Genomic DNA, 7,209 nt, shown 5'->3' with positions numbered 1-7,209 from the left:
GTCTTCCCCACTGCAGAGAGCTGCGGGAGGTACCAAGAGGGCCTTGTCTGCATCTTCTAGTTCCTCTGCCAGTCTACCCTTCGATGACAGGGACTCAAACCATCCCTCAGAGGGTAAGTAGATGTTGCATTGTGCGGCCACTTCCTGTGTCCGTGGCAGCCTTCCCCCTCTCGTTTTCCCACATTGATGATAATATGCGTGGGACTGTGTGAAAACACCAGAAGTGCTGTACTCGTTCAGCACAGTGACACCTTCCCTCCAGCTCCAGGTGTTTTTTTTGGGGGTCCTAGATGTTGTAGACATCAAAATAGTAGTACATCCTGTTTTTTGTTTGTTTGTTTGTTTGTATGAGATGGAGTCTCGCCCTGTTGCCCAGGCTGGAGTGCAGTGGTGTGATCTTGGCTCACTGCAACCTCTGCCTTCCGGGTTTCAAGCACATCCTGTTTTTAATCCATCATCCATCGTGTCTAAACCTCTCTTAAACACATTTCTGTGTTCAGCATGTACAACCCCTGATGGGGGCTGGGAGGTGGCAGATGGGTGAGTAAAGAGTTCTTTATTTGTTGCCTGGTAAATTGTATATACTTTTTAGCTGGTATCCGCTAGTTTTCCTACTTGGGGATTTTGTAAACAGGTCTGTGTATCCTTATTTATTACCACATATGAGTTTATTCTATATAGGTTATAATAATATATCTTGGTTTTTTAACTTTCCAGAAGGAAAAAAGCTAATGTCATACAGATCTGCTTTGTCCCCTGGCTGTTTTAATTGGCTTTCTCTGAATCATTTCTATTTCTGTCAGTGCTGCTGTGGTGTACCCAATTATATCAACGTTATAAACTTGAATTGATAAGACGTGGTTGATGTTTCACAGGGTGAAATTTAACTCTAGGTCCATATTACTCTCCCATTTATGGATGAATGATGGATGACTTCCTGGGCCATGATTGTTTTTCTCTACAAAGAGCAGCGATCTCTCTACCCGCTAAGTGAGTAGCATTTGATTCTCTTCTTCGGAGAGAATATTGGGAAGGGTTGTCCTTCCCCTCCTCATTTCCTCATTCTTCGTCTCCATTGCTTTCATGTGAAAGTTTTCCTTTAAGACTTTGTCCTGGCCGGGTGTGGTGGCTTACGCCTGTAATCCCAACACTTTGGGAGGCCGAGGCAGGTGGATCACCTGAGGTCAGGAGTTTGAGACCAGTCTGGCCAACATGGTGAAACACCTGTAATCCCAGCTACTCGGGAGACTGAGACAGGAGAATCACTTGAACCTGGGAGGCAGAGGTTGTAGTGAGCCGAGATCACACCATTGCACTCCAGCCTGGGTGACGAGAGTGAAACCCTGTCTCAAAAAAAAAAAAGACTTGGTCCCAACTTCCTACTAACAATAAGCTCATTTTTTCTTAAAATCTGAATATGTTTTTCTCATGGAGATGGGGTGCGGTGAGAGAATAGGGAGGGAATTAGGGTGGTTATATTTAAAGAGAACGGTACTTTCTCACAGGAATACTGACTCTTTGTTAGCTGATGAAGGCAGTGACTTTGAAGATAGCTTCAATCGCAATGTGAAGAAGAAAGCAGCAAAACGACCACCAAAAACAACGCCGGTGAGTCAGCCAGTTTTCTTTTGTTTTTGAATCTTGTGGGGGAAGCAGCCCAGCTACTCGGGAGGCTGAGGCAGGAGAATGGCGTGAACCCCAGGGGCAGAGCTGGCAGTGAGCCGAGATTGCGCCACTGCACTCCAGCCTGGGTGACAGAGAGAGACTCTGTCTCAAAAAAAAAAAAAAAAGAAAAAAACTTAAAAGAGGTTCAGGTGATATGGTTCAAAAAAGGACAAGATTTACAAAGTATTAAGGGACGGAAATAGGAAGAAGAGAAATTTTGAAGAGAAAAGAAGAGAAAAGGACGTTAGGATATAGAGATACAGGAAGGGGACTCAAGGACTTTTTTTTTTAAGGGAAAAAAGTTAATAAACTTCATAACAGTATAAAAATCAATTATTTCAGGACTGAGTCTAACTCAGACTGTGCTGTGGAATGGGCAGCGTAAGCCTACTTGTGTGATAATGATGAGACCAAGTGTTAATGTCACTGTTACCTTTTTTTCATATTTCTGATCTTTTTATACATATTAGGTGGCAAACAACGAAAGAAAGGGTCCCGAGTGGTACATCGTCATAGCCAGAAACAGTCAGAGCCACCAGCCAATGATCTTTTCAATGCTGTGAAAGCTGCCAAAAGTGACATGCAGGTAAAGCAGTGTCTCACCTCTGTTGATACCATCTCACTTTTTGTAAGGTGGTAAGGACAAGTGTCTACAAACTTGATTTGATGTGAACGTTTTAGTGAATGTAACATATCAAGAAAGATAAGATTATGGGGTGAATCCTTGGAGTAATAGAAGGGTAACCTTGAATGAGAGAGCTTTTTTTTTTTTTTTTTTGAGACAGAGTGGTGCAACTGACCTCCCAGGCTCCGGTGATACTCCCACCTCAGACTCCCAGGTGGCTGGGACTACAGGTGCATGCCATCGTGCCTGGCTAATTTTTTTTGTATTTTTTTGCAGAGAAGACAAGATTGTGCCATGTTGCCCAGGCTGGTCTCGACCTCCTGGGCTCAAACAATCCTCCCGCCTCAGCCTCCCAAAGTGCTGGGATTATAGGTGTGAGCCACCGTGCCCGGCTGTTTTCTGTATTTTTTGCAGAGTAGGGTGTGTCTCGTTCTGTTGCCCAGGCTGTTCTTGAACTCCTGGCCTCAAGCGATCCTCCTACCTCAGTCTTCCGAAGTGCTGGATTACAGATGTGAGCCATTGAGCTTATTCAAATAAGGAATCTTTTCACAGCGCGTCTAGTTTGTTACAGAACCCCAAAGTATCATTCATGCTCATCATTGACTGAAATTACAGTAGTTATGAGGGCTGCTATTAAAGCTTGCTATTTAAATGTTAATAAAGAAGCATGTATATTACCACATCACCAGTTTAAAAAATATTTTGATTACTTTTTAATTGTATTTAATATTTTGACTGAATTTCAGGGTAATTGGTTTTCCTTGCAAGTCTATGTATTTAATTCTGTGCACTTTAAACATTATGCTAAGCAGGCTATAATAGTCTTCCCCAGACTGTCAGGGGCCTGAGGCACAAAAGAGATTAGAAATCCCTGGCTTAGGGCCTTTTAGGGGGAAGGGTGGGCACTGCAGAAAACTTTCTACCTAGCCAAATGCATGTTTTGGCCAAATACATGTTTTTTTCTTATTAAAGGATTTTGAGGCCGGGTGCGGTGGCTCATGCCTGTAACTGCAGCATTTTGGGAGGCCGAGGTGGGTGGATCACCTGAGGTCAGGAGTTCAAGACCAGTCTGGCCAACATGGCGAAACCCAGTCTCTACTAAAAATACAAAAGTTAGCTGGGCGTGGTAGTGGGCACCTGTAGTCCCAGCTACTCGGGAGGCTGAGGCATGAGAATTGCTTGAACCCGGGAGGCAGAGGTTGCAGTGAGCCAAGATCCCACCACTACACTCCAGCCTGAGTGACAGAGCAAGACTCTGTCTCAGAAAAAAAAAAAAAAAAAAAGGCTTTTGGACCGAGGCAGGAGGATCACTTGAGGATAGGAGTTCAAGGCCAGCCTGAGAAACATAGTGAGACTCCTGGTCTCTACAATAAAATTAAAAATTAGCAGGGTGTGGTGACACCCACCTGTAGTCCCAGCTACTTGGGAGGCTGAGGTGGGAGGATCATTTGAGCCCAGGAGACTGAGGCTGCAGTGACCTGTGATTGCCCCACTGCACTCCAGCCTGGGCAACAGATCAAGATGCTCTTTAAAATAAATAAGAAATAAATATAGGATTTGGGGACAATGATTGAGATTCATTACTCAACATTCACATTAGTGTATCGCTTTGCTTTTTTTTTTTCTTTTTGAGACAGGGTCTCACTCTGTTGCCCAGGCTGGAGCGCAGTGGAGCAATCTTGGCTCACTGCAACCTCCACCTCCCCAGTTCAAGTGATTCTCCTGCCTCAGCCTCCCGAGTAGGTGGAATTACAGGTGCCGCCACCACGCTGGGCTAATTTTTGTATTTTTAGTGGTGATGACGTTTTACCATATTGGCCAGGCTGGTCTCGAACTCCTGACCTCAAGTGATCTGCCTGCCTCGGCCTCCCAAAGTGTTGAGATTACAGGCATGAGTCACCGCGCCTGGCTGCTTTGCTGTCTCTTAATACTAGGGTTGTAAGAGCCCCTTGCCATCGCAGGAAGTTTATTTCTTCTACCCCAAATGGGCTAGAACTTTTCTAAGTTAGAAGTGCCCAATAGGGGCTAAGGTGATCTCAGGGAGGACAAAAAACCCTTCCCCGGAGCAGGAAGGCAGAAGCTCGATTGATGTTGATTTTCAGTAGGAAGACAGACCATGAAAGCAGGGTCACACCATGCCCCCTAAAAAAAAAAAAAGAAAAATATAACAGAAACGCCCACCAGAAGGAACTTTTTATTGTACTGTATTTGATTTTGTTTTGTACGCCAGTTCTATTTATTTATTTATGTATTTATTTAGAGACAAGTCTCTCTTTGTGTCCCAGGCTAGAGTGCAGTGGCATGATCTCGGCTCACTGCAACCTCCACCTCCTGGGTTCAAGCCATTCTCTTGCCTCAGCCTTCCGGGTAGCTGGGATTACAGGCACGTGCCACCACACTCGGCTAATTTTTGTATTTTCAATAGAGACGGGGTTTCACCATGTTGGCCAGACTGGTCTTGAACTCCTGACTTCAAGTGATCCACCCGCCTTGGCCTCCCAAAGTGTTGGGATTACAGGCGTGAGCCACCACACCCGGCTGTGATCTTTCTTCCGTCACTGTCCTCCTGCTCTGCTGCCCTGCCCTGGCCCCTTGCCCCTCACCCAGACCCACTACAGCCTCCCTGGCCCCCCGCCTCATTTTGCCGCCTTCAATCCATCCTTGCCCCAACCCTCTGGCCACAGGGTGATCTCAGCTCCCATTTTAATTGGCACTGGCTCTCAGCACCTTCCAAACTCCCTGGCCTGGCGTTCAAGGCTCTCTCTACCTTGCAGGTCTCATATCCCACCTCGCTGCTCCTGCGCCTGCAGTCCCCCATGTCTGTGACACCCAGTGTCACAGGTCAGCCTGGGCACTTGTGGTCCCAAAGCTTGGCTCAGCTACCCCATGGGCCTGACCTGGCGCAGAGCAGGCATCTGAAATGCTTGTTGAGGAACAAATGAAACCCCCTTGAAAATGTTGCTGCCGTCTGTGCAATGGCTGTGATTTCGCCAGAGCCCCCACTGAGTCTGGGCTATCTGGAACCACCCTCTTGAGTGACAGGCTTGAGGATCTCACGCTGGTGACCATACTGAAGAGAGAGCCCCCTTTTCACTGACCTCCTGGGCCTTCCTGCTGCATCCCTTGGGAGAGCCCGGGGGGGGGGGGCGGTCACTGTATCAACTTCTGCTGTCCCCCCCCGAATTCACTTTAACCTGGGAACACCCCAGGAACAGCGCCTGCCCCCTTAGGATTGGCACAGACCCTCTCCCACAGTCTTATACTCTATGTGTGTGCATATGTGCATGAGCCCCCCCCATTGAGCAAAGGTGACAGTCAATCAGTGCTTTTGCCTGCTTCTGTGCTGATTCTGTTTTGAGCATTCAGCATGGAGAGTGGCCTCTGCTGTGGCTGACGACATCAGGAGGAAAGGACAGGAGGGCCTGAAGGCTTGCACACTCTGTGTCCAAGTCTTTTTTTTTTTTTTTTGAAATGGAATCTCCCTCTGTTACCCAGGCTGGAGTGCAGTGGCACGATCTTGGCTCACTGCAACCTCCACCTCCCGGGTTCAAGCGATCCTCCCACCTCAGCCTCCCAAGTAGCTGGGACTACAGGCGCGCACCACCACGCCTGGCTAGTTTTTTTTTTTTTTTTTGTATTTTTGGTAGAGGAGGGGTTTCACCATGTTGGCCAGGCTGGTCTCGAACTCCTGACCTTAGGTGATTTGCCCGCCTTGGACCCCCAAAGTGCTGGGATTACAGGTGTGAACCACTGCCCCCACCTGGTGGGTCTAAATCTTAAGTCTGCCCCTGTTCCTCTGCCCAGCCCAAGCCTCAGTCCAGAGCCCGCTCTGTTCTTGTTGGAGTGGAATGGGGACTGGCACTTGGCCTGGCATAGACCCCAAACCACCAGGGCACGGGGGCAGAAGGACTCCAGCCACAATCGAATGGAGGTACTGGAAGCAGAGGTAGCAGGGTGCTCTCCTGATCGCTGAATTTGTATTCTTCCCTCATCATGGTGGTAGCAGGGGGCCCTACTCTGTCACTTCCTGATGATGTTGTGCATGGGGACTGGGTGGCTGAAAGCCCTGGGAGCCACCCAAGGGTGTTCATGCCCCTTTTATGGGGAAGAGGCTGTGAGTGTCTTAGTTACAGTCCTGAGAGCTTTAGATGTCTAGGGATCTGAAATCTGCATCATTGGCCAGGTGCAGTGGCTCATGCCTATAATCACAGCCCTTTGGGAGGCTGAGGTGGGTGGATCGCCTCCCACCCAGGATTGCTCGGGAGTTCGAGACCTGCCTAGCCAACATGGTGAAACCCTGTCTCTACCAAAAAAAATTAGCTAGGCGTGGTGGTGCACGCCTGTAGTCTCAGATACTTGGGAGGCTGAGGTGGGAGGATAGTTGGAGCCCGGGAAGTTGAGACTGCAAGTGAGCCAAGATTGTGCCACTGCACCTGTCTCAAAAAAGAAAAAGAAAGAAAAGGAAAGAAAGAGAGAAAGAGAAGAGAGGAAGGAAGGAAGGAAGGAAGGAAGGGGAAAGAAAGAAAAATAGATGGATGCATCATTGACCCAAGCCCTGCAAGGCCAGTCTTGGGCAAGGGGACTGTGGGTCTGTGACCCCAGGTCTGGGGTGTTGTGGGGAAGGCAGAGGTTTGGCTTAGTAGGAACAGGATCTTTCTTGAACACTGCCTGGGGACTGGGGTCCTGGGACTGCCAGCAAGCAGTGTCTCCAGAGCCTGGGGTCATGGGAGTCACAGCTGGAATTCCACTTGTGGGTAGGTGTGGGGTGGGAATGAGACGGGGTGGGGGCTGGGTGTGAATGGGGTGGAGCACGGTGGGTGGGAGGGCTCTTTAAGCTTCTTCCAAGTTTAAGTCTACCACGGAGCTGGGAAATCCAGCCTCTTCCATTGCCCAATCCCCTAAGGGCTAATATGGAGACA

This window comes from Pan troglodytes, chromosome 6 (assembly GCF_028858775.2).
Source record: "Pan troglodytes isolate AG18354 chromosome 6, NHGRI_mPanTro3-v2.0_pri, whole genome shotgun sequence".
In the NCBI taxonomy this organism is placed as follows: domain Eukaryota; kingdom Metazoa; phylum Chordata; class Mammalia; order Primates; family Hominidae; genus Pan; species Pan troglodytes.
Note: the sequence above shows the minus strand (reverse complement) of the source record.